General features: G+C 36.8%; 1 protein-coding gene across 9 annotated transcripts in view; it reads left to right on the top strand.

Moving 5' to 3' along the window:
* LOC139958602 (secretin receptor-like) overlaps positions 1–12,528 on the top strand; it is a 134,180-nt gene that overhangs the window by 95,836 nt on the left and 25,816 nt on the right. The window lies entirely within an intron of this gene.

Raw genomic sequence — 12,528 nt, 5'->3', positions numbered from 1 at the left:
TGCTACCAACCCTGCACTAGCTTCGTTAATGAGGACCAATGTAGCAAGTAATTTAAGCCGACACCGTGTTAACAGCTAAACAAAGAACACGGAGAAACGGTAAAAGAGGCAGCGAATATAAACTACTTCCTTTTTCATTTAGCTTTTCTCATTCAATAAAAGTCTCCGCAAAATGGATTCTTTCATGTAAATGAAGAAGAATTGTTTACAAATAACGGTTACAAGGGTAATTTCCCTGCTCATAGATCAATTTAATGCTTTTCAGTTTGATGCTTCTCGACGATTTTCAAGTCAACAGATTAAGGTCCAACGTCAGTATACGTTTAGGTAATTAATCATCGGCTTCCTTTACTTCCCTGGTTTAGTTTCTTCACCAGAAATATGAAAAAATGTAGATAAATGTGTCTGAATATGTCTGGAAATTCACCCAATCAGACACAGAATGACAAGTATTAAGAAGTTCATGACAGCAACTTTGCAGTCTTGATCCTAGATTTGGAATCGCGTCCAGCCTTGTCCTTCCTGCAGTTCAAGATATTGTGATAATCTCCATAGAAAATTGCATTCAAGTATGTAAAGAATTTGTATCAGTGAAATTTAACAACCTTATAAAAGACTTTTTAAAGTAATACTTAATCTTTTCATTATTGTTGTCACGTGTTAGGGAGGGCGAGTTTTGGTCACGTGATGGGGAGTGGCTAGTTTTGGTCATGTGATGGAGCGTGGCGAGAGCCTCGTTCAGTTAACAATCACTCTTGTTTTAGAGGCCGCACACTATTTAAACATCACTCTACGAAATCACTGGATACAAGATCTGGTAACTTTTGTCAAACAGATACCAATGTTAGGACACTTTAACAAACTCAACCAAGTAAGGACATGATATATGCTGGCCAAATAAAGGTCGGCAAATAAAAAATTTAAAAAGTAAAAAAAAGTTTAAGATTGCATGATTAGTTGTATATTTGCGTACGTACCCAACATTGGGTCAAACATTTACTCGGCTATTTTAGAGTGTTTTTACAGGAAAAGCTGTAAACCGTAACTGTTCCTGTAATTATACCGAAATATGATCACAGCTGCTGCAATGGAAACATTTCAAGAATATGCTTTAAAAATTAAACTTGTGGGATATTGCCGAGTATCAGTATAAATGGTGTCAATTTAGGACAATTAACATAAATCATCTTCCCGTGTTTACCTTGGATCATACTAGCCTACGTGATAGCCGATTAGGGTCTCGCAATGCCCAGCCCGGTAAATTTATAAATTTACCAGACATTAAAGGCTTACATCTGAATTGATCTCTCCACGGATTCGTTACCGGGCAGAGCTCCACCGCAATAAATGACTTTTTTTTACGTTCTGCTGGGATATAATTCTGGATAGGAAAAATGACTATTAATTGGAAAATGTAAATACTTGTTCATCAAGTTCTGTATTTGCCAATATATTGTGTTTCAAATTAATAAGCTTTCATTTATATCCTCAGAGATATATATGAAAATTGGACAAATAAACTGTATAGTTTTACTTTTTTTTCATATTTGAAATTAGCAAAACGAAGAGGAATTCGGGTTAATGAATTAAGATTTATAAGCCTTTGACAAATTAAAGTCTGACCTCATTCTAATTGCCCGTTGCCTTCATTTTTTATAGACGATATAAATATAGACATAATAATCATTTTTCAAGTTTGGCATATACTTTTCGACGTTAATAGACTAGTCTAAGCCACCAGCATTAAGAGTTGGCGGGCAATAAAATTATACAATTTTATAAACTGTCTTGTTTTATATCAAGTTTAACAATTTGGAAGGAAAATTTCAAACAGTGAAGGAGGTTTCAAGATGCTATATCTATAATCATGAATAAAATATCTGAATTTAAAACGTCCTATAATCGTGGGAACGGAGGACTTGACTCTTGGGTGTATGTTGTGGGAGAGACGAGCGAGGGACGGGGGAGGGGCGAGGGAGGGGCGAGAGAATGGTGAGGGAGGGGCGATGGAGGGACGAGGGAGGTGGAGAGAGCGGTAAGGGAGGGGTGATAGTGGGGTGATGGATGTCGACGACAGAGATAAAGAAAATTATTAACAAATAATATAGATCCCCGAGGATCGCTCATGTCTCGTATAGAGGACACATTTTGCGTATATATTTCGGAATATCGGATAAAATATGCTAAAATAATTACCACATGTATGTCCTTTATGCTTGCACTATATATAGCGAGAATACAACATGTACATGTCTTGGCACAGTTGTGATACGTAACGCTATTGTCATGCAGAATTATAGATTGTGTGTATAGCTCATATTTGACTGTAGGCTTCAAATATGTTTTAACCATTAACGTTTTATAAACCCCATTAAGATGTCATTAAACACGTCACCATGGATACATTCATGAACTAGTCCGTAAATATTCCCCAAAGAGATGTACAAGAAGAATTTGATCCCGAGAGGTTTGCATACCAAGAGAAGATATTGGAGTCACATATTTTGATAGTTGAAATAGTCCCATCAAACAGCATTAGGCTGCGGGAAAGAAGTATATGTAAAAAGCCTGCAGGTTTTATTTATGTTTCCTGTTAGATATATACTTACTGGTTTATTCACCATCAATATATTTACCACTAGACACACCGACTAACACACAAACAGACACGGAATCGGATACAGACAGATGAATGAACAAGTTAAGGGTGAAGGCAATATACAAGCATTGGTCCATGTGGTGTTGCTTAAACCACCGAGGGGTTCTCACTTGATTTTCCACGAGAGCGGTAGAAAAACACTCGAAAGAGCTAAATGCCAGGTAGAAAAAAATATTACCATTGAGCAAAGTGCAGTGTACTTTAACCTATTAGGCTTAAGAGTCCGCATACCTGATCAGTACAAGAGTGCGAGCCGATGTTTGCTTCTCGCGGGCCGAATGCTAATATCGCTATGGGATTTGGCAAGACCCCCCCCCCCACCCCCGAAAACCACTGCAGGCTTATAAGGTTTGACAACACCCAAAGCAGTTAACGTTTAAATTATAATTCTAGCCTCATGCCAAAACATTTTTTCTTAATTATAAATTATTTTATATTATACACATTTTTTACATCAGTTTAATCAACCCAGGTATATGTCACTTTTTGTTTTAACCTTTTTGTCCGAGACCAGTCGTAACCAAGAAATTGAACTAATGGACTGACTTATACAGTGTGAAATCGATTTCACTTCATAATTATGATGGTGAATTAAATATATCAACAAAACAAGTTCCATCTCAAACTACAGAATGCAAATGATGAATCGACATATAATGACCTTGACAGGTATAAATACACATTACAAATTTAAGTGCTTGCAGTCAAACGAATGTATACTCAGTAATTATATAAACCGAGGAAGCACTTTTATCAAGAAATAATATTTGAAGTTGCTTCAAGGAGAGAGAGAGACTGGTGTGTTTGTTGTTTTCCGCACATTGTACGGTTTACTTCACATATATAATCATTTGTGATAGTTCGTGGTTTTCTGTTCAAGTTAGTTTGATAATTGGAAATATGACAGCCTTGATACCAATGCTATATCCCCCACCCCCTGACCCACGCCGAAAATAGATTTGGTAAATTGAATACTCTCTAATGTAAAATTTAACGTTATGTCTCGTCTCTCAGTACAACGTTCATAGGCTATAGTGAGTTCATACACGGTGAAACATTTATAGGCTTAGTAGAGTCATATATAGGCCTATGCTATTGAAAGGATCGAGTATGTACAATAAGGTATATGCAGTCCAAACACGCCCATAGCCAACCTTTCACTCGCCGCGGAATCCAACCCACCTCTACGTTTGATACCAGTACTTCTTAAAATTACTGCCGTGGATCAGTTTGACATGATAATAATTCGTTCCCGCCTTCCCTGATCAGGTCGATTCATGTACTACAGATAATTACTTTTAAGCTATTTTTCTTACATATCCTCGTGGTTCGTTGTATATTTTGCTTCTAAATTGATAGTGGCTTATTGCCAAGATGTATGGAACGATTACATACAGTTTTATGACCGTCCAATACATTTATCTTTAATTAACCAATAAACCTTGACAAACAAAGCTTCTAACCTATCCTATTGTTTAGTGTAATATATAGACACTGTAGCTACAAAAGAATGTTGCAAATTGAACCGACAGCGGTAATTAAGGATTTGATCAGTAAAGGAATATACGGGTATTTCTGCGGAAACTATGGACTATATTCCTTCGTGCGTAGTATCTTTCACACTAACATAAATAACGCCTATAGCTGTTTGTTAATCAAGAGTGAGGTTCAGGTGTAAACTATCTGCAATTAACCTAACAGTCAAAGGAAATTTAAGATGGAAAGAATAAATAAAACACAAAAAAAAACATAGAAAGCTCGCGGCCACTTTTAAAATAACAGAAAGTTCACGGTTTCGTGTTAAAATAAATCCAAGATCACATTAATAATGTTAAGAATACCATAATAGAAAGATCGCGATGAATTGTTATTTTACCGCATTAATAAAAAGTGGCACACCTAATTTATGGAAAGCGACATTTTGTGTGTGTGCAAAACTCGGGGTGGTGACACTTGCCCGCTGACCCCCCCCCCCCCCCGATCGTACATGCCGGACAATAATAGAGATATTTTATAAGTAATGAACTTATTCTTCAGACAAGCACGCTCGTACGCCAATAATTAAGCAAAATTTAGTCATGTTTACCCGAAGCCCAGAAAACTCAACAAATTGAGAAGTATTGATCATAGCCTAAGGGTTATTGTTTGATATGAACTTCAACTCTTCTCCCCTCCTTATAAGATAGAAATAATAATTATACATATCATGTTTTGTCCTCTCTAGTACAACAGAGAACCTAACACGGACCCATTTTGGCATTTCAAAAGTTGATAACTGTACATCTATTAATCTATAGTTTTGTTCTGTCAAGTAAAACAAAAACTATGCAAGCAGCTCTCTCAAGAGCATAAAACCGCACCAGGAGCGAAAAATGGAAAATGAAGTCCTTGAAATGTTTGGTTATAGTTACAACTCTCTCCGGATAATGCATTAGCTTAGTTAGATGAATATATTATCGGTGTGTGTGTGTGATTGTGTATAGTAAACTTTAGATGGCCAGTCCATCTGTAAGACGAACTCCCCCTGTCAGCTATCGCCGATGGCTGTCAATGACCGAGTATCTCACAGTTTGGAAGTGTCTTTGTAATGTGTGTTTCTTACACGTTGTTTCTTATTTACAGAAGAAGAATAGTCGGCACTTCATACGGGTAAACAAACTGTTTTATTTAACAATGTGCTATGTGGTAAATGCCACTTACTGTTAATGAAGTGGTACTTACAGTAGGAGGAGCGGTACTTATTATAGGAAGATGGTACTTAATATAGGAAGAGGGGGTTCTTACTTTATGTAGAGTGGGACTTTCTTTATGTAGATTGGGACTTACTATAGGAAGATGGTACTTAATATAGGAAGAGTGGATCTTACGTTATGTAGAGTGGGACTTTCCTTTATGTAGAGTGGGACTTACTATATGAAGAATGTGACTTACTTTAGGTAGAGTGAGACTTACTATAAGTACAGTATTACTCGCAACAGGTAGAATTGTACTTACTCTAGGAATAGAGGTACTCTTGGAAGAGAGGTACTTACTAAAGGTAGAGTGGTTATTAACGGAATTCAATTAGCAGAAAACGTATCACTTACAATTTGCATAATGCTTTTTGGAGTAGATTAATTGGTACTCAATATTAGTTAAGTGGTACTCACTTTACTCATTGTGCTAACTATAAGAGTTGTCACTTACTTTGAATCGGTAAACTAATTCGCTGATCAATAAATATTAGCAATTCTAGTTAGTATAATGATTGTTCGGCTATGGGAAGTGGTACGCAATATGAGTAGAGTGGTACTCATTATGAGTAAGGTGGTACTCATTTTGAGTAAAGTGGTACTCACTCTAGAGTGGTTTGCACTATATTTATAGTCGTCATATTTTAATGACAGTGATGTTTCCAGTGTGTATAGATTTCTGCTTACTTTAGGTAGCTTGATGTGGTGACAGTAAGGGAAATACTTGGTATTATATATGACTTGATACAACCGTTTGATGATGACTTGATACATACAGAACCTCAGTTATTCTATCATATTCATCTCGTTTTCGTTGTCTGTGTACCTTATGTAAAGCGAGCAAGGTATGTGATAAATACCGTATCAGTCAGAGGTTTAGTGCAGTGGGTTATGTTTCGCGAAATCGGTAATAAACAGGAAAATGATACAAGCGTACGCTAAATGGGTTTTTACCGGTAGCTTATTTCCCCATTTTGGCATCATGTCTTATTTATGCCCAGTAGGATTTCCAAAAAAACAACCCACATACCTATGGTGTCATTTTTATTTTTTACGTTTTCTTTAATTTATACAGGAAAATGGCAAATTAAACACCTAATGATACGTCCTCGTGATTAACATTCATATTTCTGATGTGCATAATTAATGAAAAAATCGCGTGTATCCACGGAGAGAAAAAGTAATCACATCTTAAGTGGATTGGTGATAAACATCCGAATTTATAAGGTTTACCTAATGAAGGATACTGTTTAACGAGCATAGGTGTTTAGACGATCCTGTCTTTGACAAACCTAAAACTTTGAGGAGCCTAACAAGTATTGCTGTTTCATATCCTCAAAGACACGACAACGGGAGATTTAAATAGCTTAATAAAACATGTTTATCTGGTCACACGGAGTCCAGTAAGTCGCTTTATGGACTTGGCAAATAAAACTACTTTATTGTTGCTAGGTTTGCTGAAAATATTCTAAACAATGAGGTGAGTGAGGAATAATTGAAAATAAGTAAAATTTAAATTGATGCGATGTTATTAAGGTTGGCATTTAGAAAATGCCGCATATAATCGTGATGGGTAAAGTGCGTAGAATATTTATTCACATATGATATAACAAATTGTATTGCTTGGAAGCAGGTAAAAGGTTGGTAGCTTTAAATTACTTCAGTAGGAAAATGTTTTGGATGTTTGATTAAAATTTGGGCGATCTCATCGGGCAATCAAAAATCTACCGAGTAGTATAAGGTTTTATCATATCAATACAAAAACGACTGTATTTCAAGTCTACGCTTCATCACTTATATAATAAGTGCAAGTAGCACCGCTTCATGCTGGCTATATGTTTATGTGTGCCAGATGGGTCTGTGACATCCGAGGTATGCCGCCTGTTGCAATCTGTAACATCTTGATAACATGTTTAAAGGTCTGGGGACACAAACATAACTGTAGTCAAACATAGGCCTATTCGAGGCAATCAAGAACATTAAGGACACATCCCTTTCCACATGATCAAGGATAAACTGAAACAGAGGTAGCCCTTGAAAGGTTACCGATCTCCAAGCTAACAGATCGCTTCTAATAACTTATAAAAACTTGTATAGAAATATCCCAGATGTTTCAGTATCGCGAGATAAACACCCCATGATGCTATAATGCCATTGTCTGTATTACGTGGCCTAACCTCAGCTATGTTCCAATCGCACAGTTAATCATTGTATAGATGTAACTGAGGATTTATGCCCTCCCTCCCTACCCTTATACTTTTCCATTTCCTTTGTTTTAATTGGTAACATAATTACCAATAAAAGCAATATCTCGTCATTATAGATCCATTGTTTTAATCTTCATCTCGTTAATGTGTATACATTTGACCAAACCGGAAATAAAGACAACTTACTTGCACATGATAGACTCTCATTGCAGACAGCTTTGAAGTTGATTTGTGAATTTCTTGTAAATCATATCCTTTTGTTGATATACATTTGCATCAATGAGACTTTGTTGGTCAAAGATAATGTGGAATGTACCGAGCTTAACATTAGCATGCTTGCACGAGGAACGTATAGACTTATTCACATATATCACAATATTTGGCATTCGTTGTTGCTACGGAGATACCACACAAGTCGTTTCACGAGATACTTATTCAGTCGTTCATTTCAAATAAAGCTGACATCCCTATAGACATCGCAGAAGACCGAACAAAATGGCGACGTTGCTGTCTGAAATTGTCATTTATGTTTAGCAGTTACGTCGCCCTAACGACAATACAAATATATCACGTGTCATATTGTTACTAAGAGACTGAAGAAACGACGAACAAGTTGTAGCCGCCTGAAAAGCAATACGCATTGACATCCATATGCCGAATACATGGGATATGGTATTTATAGGCTAGGCTAGGTTGGGCTAGGCTAGTCACATTAGCAAGACACATTGTCATCCTAACATAATACATATAGGACAGTATATTTATGTATAGGCTGGGCTTCATATATCACGGGAAATAATATAATTGGTTAAAACAAAATGAATTCTACAATGAGTTAAAAGGACACATGCACCTTCTTCATATTGCACGTGTTCATATATTCGAAGAGCACTCTTGAATGAGTGAAAATTGTGATAAACATTCCTCATCGGCGGCAGCGGGACCGTATATACACCATCAGACCCCACAAAAAGGAATCATATCTTGACTGGTTTGTAAACTGACCTGCAAAATGCCAATATGCCAGTGAACGAGGTACCTTCTTACCACTCTCTTGTATGCACCCCTCTCCTTTATGTACCCCTCTCCTGTATGCACCCCTATCGTATAGGCACCCCTCTCGTATAGGCACCCCTCTCCTGTATGCACCCCTATCGTATAGGCACCCCTCTCGTATAGGCACCTCTAATGTCATTATAATGTTAATATAGTTAGTATCGCTTTAAGATGAACTTATATACTTCCTCAGTAGGTGACACGACATTTGCAACAGTTCGTATTGTTTATTGCCGTTTTCCATTGTATGTCCTTTTACCTTCTCTTCTACCATTGTCAGAAATTGTGTTAATGACTTCACCGTAATATTACTGATATTTGACTTCAAATTAAAGGCAAAGATGGAATGTTTTCGTGACTTTATATTCTCGGGTCTAATCAATAGAGAAATGTCACCCAGTTCTAACTTCCAGAAACAAAAGGTGGGCTCTTAGCTGTGTCGGCACGCGTATCAATCTACCTAGATAATTCTGTTATGTGATATAGCAAATATAGGTTCAATCCTTGTGTCCAAATGTATAAGGTCTTTTAGAGACGTGACTAAGAAATACTTAATTTTGGCAGGGTAGCATGCATTATTACTAAATTTAGATCCGTATTCCTTTCTTAAAGTGGTTTCTGTGATTCAACTTGTTAAAAATCGACCTTTATGACTGACAAGCATAGAAAATTGCTTTCAGTCTTGAGGTTCTTGTCTTGAAAATCCTTATGGAGAGGTAGTATAAGACTAGTGTAAGGGTGCATTACGAAATAATGACGTCAGAATAAGTTAAAATACGTCAGATACTGGACCAGTTTAGAGGTAGGGTCAAGTGTGAGGGAGCCATTTTCGAAACACAAAGATCAGCTTTGGTTAATTGTTGTTGTACTTAGCCTATATATATATAGTTCACATTAATCATGACGTAAATAAACATACTTGTGTATACTTGAATAGGCACACTGAGAGGGCATGAGAGTTAAGATCCATACGGCAAGGAAGCTACGTGCGAAACACACCTCCTATCTCGTTCTTAAGTATCGTAAACTCTTGATTTCAAAGACTAAGGGGCGGGTGGGGGGTGTCCTGGATGAACATTCTTCGTGGAATGAGTTTTACCCTTTCCTAAGAGAGGAATCCTGCAAAATCAAAAAATAATTAATTCCAAGTAGAGCGAAACTATCCTCTGGTTTAAAACTGTTTCGTGAAGCACTCTTCGGTAAAGAGAGAAATTAAAACGGCTCATTTTATTTTTTTGTATGTTTCTGTTTGGTTGCGACTTGTGGCCTCAAGTCGCAAGATCTATTATCTCCTCACTAATTGAGGCAGCATTATACTTTATTACCATATATGTCATACCATTGTCTGTTTATTGACGGTTCCTACACTAATCGATAGCAGTAACTCTTTCTGTCGTTTCGTGGTCTTTAACCTTTTCGAGACTAACCGTAAAGTACTTTAATGATCGATTCGGAATATGATGACACTGCACGGTTCCTTAATACAATTTATGTTATGCAAAGTTCAATTACTCGATGAATATTGGAGACAATTCAAGATTTAAACGAAGAATACCGGAAAAACAATGTCTAAAAGTGCACTTCTAATTGAGTTACTATAGTAACTAGGCGCATTGTGGTGGGTGGCGGGGGGTTAGGTTGGGTGGTTTTAGTGGGTCGGATATGGTAGGCGGGTTTAATTCTTCTTGGTACCTTCTGTGCACAACAATCTCATCGCTCTTCTTGTCAGTTATATCCTGAACATCCCTGACAGTTTGAAAACATCTGAGAAAGGAACAAACATTGGGGAAAGGAACAAACATTTTAGAAACTTCATACAAGGAAACTTCTGTACTTATATAGCCTGGTTAATTTGGGGTCAATTTTAGTTCAGAAAACGTAAAATTGAGTTTGAAGATGTTATAAAGCTACGGGACGAGAAGATATAAGATATAAAATAGATAGAAAGACTGCCAACTGATTCAGGTCTATAATTAGTTATTTACCGCCTGATGGATCACGTGATTGACACCCTTTGTCATATCTACATTGTTCATGTATCAGTTAAAACAAGCTACTGTTTACCACTGATATACATCGCGATCATAAGGCTGGCTGGGTCCTCGCTTGCTTACGTTGAGAGGAACCTACGAGAGCGAGTGAAGAAAACTCCATCTGTTGTTTCATATCAGATTACGAGTTCGCTCATCTGAAACGTTTTATTGATTACGTCAACGTGACGTTAGTTGTTAGTTTTGGGTGACTTTGTAAGGTTACGAATCTGGCATTCTGGTCAAAGAAAGTCTTACACAACAAGCAAATAGAACTATAAATTAGAAACGTATTTTTATATTTTCTATATAAATTTGTATTAAACGATGATATAGATAAATGAAGCGTGGTTTGACTATACGTGTAAGAATAGTTTATTTAGGATTTAGAGAGATCCAGACATATCGCGAGATCATTCGCACAGTCATGGTCTCCAGGACAACGCGTAGGCGCAGTGTTGATTCTGCGAATTATGTTTGATACTTATAAGCATAAACTTGTTATCATTTATGCATATTCATAAACGTGTTATTGGTATGTTAATTACATCCATGCGTTTTAATTTGTATTGAATTGCGTGGCTGATGTCGATAGAAGTCTGTTGTACAAGTAAACGTGTTAGAAATGGGCAAACGTCAGAGCAATTGTGCTAAAAACATTGTAATATTAAATTTTGCTATAAATAAGAATTTCAAACTGTCTGTATGTATAGGCCTGTTTCATTTTCAGCGTCTTTACAAATCATGAATCTGAACTCTCCTATAGTTGTCGAATAATTAATGTTTTACTGCAATAAACAAAACAAACCTGTTCTTGTGGAATGGAATTGGTTATTTGCGGTTACAAACGTTCCTGCAAAGTTCATACGAAATTTCTGGGAACAATTTATGTTGCGTCGTAAAGCAGGTTGATATACACATATACAAATAAATATATATATATATATACATATATATATACATACATATATATATATATACATATATATATATATACATATATATATATATATCCATATAGCTGTCTATGTAATTCTACTACATACTTTAGCTTTAAAGTTACCCTAAAGTCGGCCTCTGTGAGTCTGTGTTTGCTGGGTCTTTTATATCACCGTATATTCACATCTACCAAGTTACGATCGTGTGATTCAAACAAACAAATTGAACCCGTTTGCATGGTGGTGAGATCATCATCACCTCTCGTGTGTACTCAACACGCGAATCACTGCCAATAATGGACTCTCAGGGGAACAGGTTTGCACGGGGTACCTTATAATGGTCCGTTTCTTGCCCATGAGGGTTGTCATGGGAAAACAGTTTAAGACTGGCTGGCTAAGCTGAAATAACCCATCAGCAAAAACAGCCGTCCGGAATATTCAAGTGATTTGAAGAATCTGTTTTATTTCAGTGTATTGATATATATGCGTTACGATAAGTATATAGAGAGACGAGGGATGGGTTAAGGAAGAGTGTAGATTGGTGATCTGCAATGTTGGTACGTAGCCTAATCGAACATTCAAGCAAAGAAAGTGGTCATTCTATTAGACATGTGGTTGCCGGAGAGGGGGGGGGGGGCACGGAGAGGGACGGACTACTTAAATTAGTGACGTGAGAAGGCTTCAGAATTTAGGATTTGTAACCCAAACGGTTAAAATTGATCGAGATGCGAGTGTGAGGAATAAAACCTAATAATTTGTAAAGTAAACTGGAACTTTGTAACCTTTGCCGTTTTCCAACTGGTTTACCAAATAACGGTTTTACATAAACACAATTCTGCGTTCGCTGCTATGCAGCTTATTTTACTATTATGGAGCCTGGGGAGGGGAGACGAAGAAAGATGAAAG

The sequence above is a fragment of the Apostichopus japonicus genome, chromosome 18 (genome assembly GCF_037975245.1).
Source record: "Apostichopus japonicus isolate 1M-3 chromosome 18, ASM3797524v1, whole genome shotgun sequence".
Classification (NCBI taxonomy): domain Eukaryota; kingdom Metazoa; phylum Echinodermata; class Holothuroidea; order Aspidochirotida; family Stichopodidae; genus Apostichopus; species Apostichopus japonicus.
This window is presented reverse-complemented; position numbering and strand designations above follow the sequence as displayed.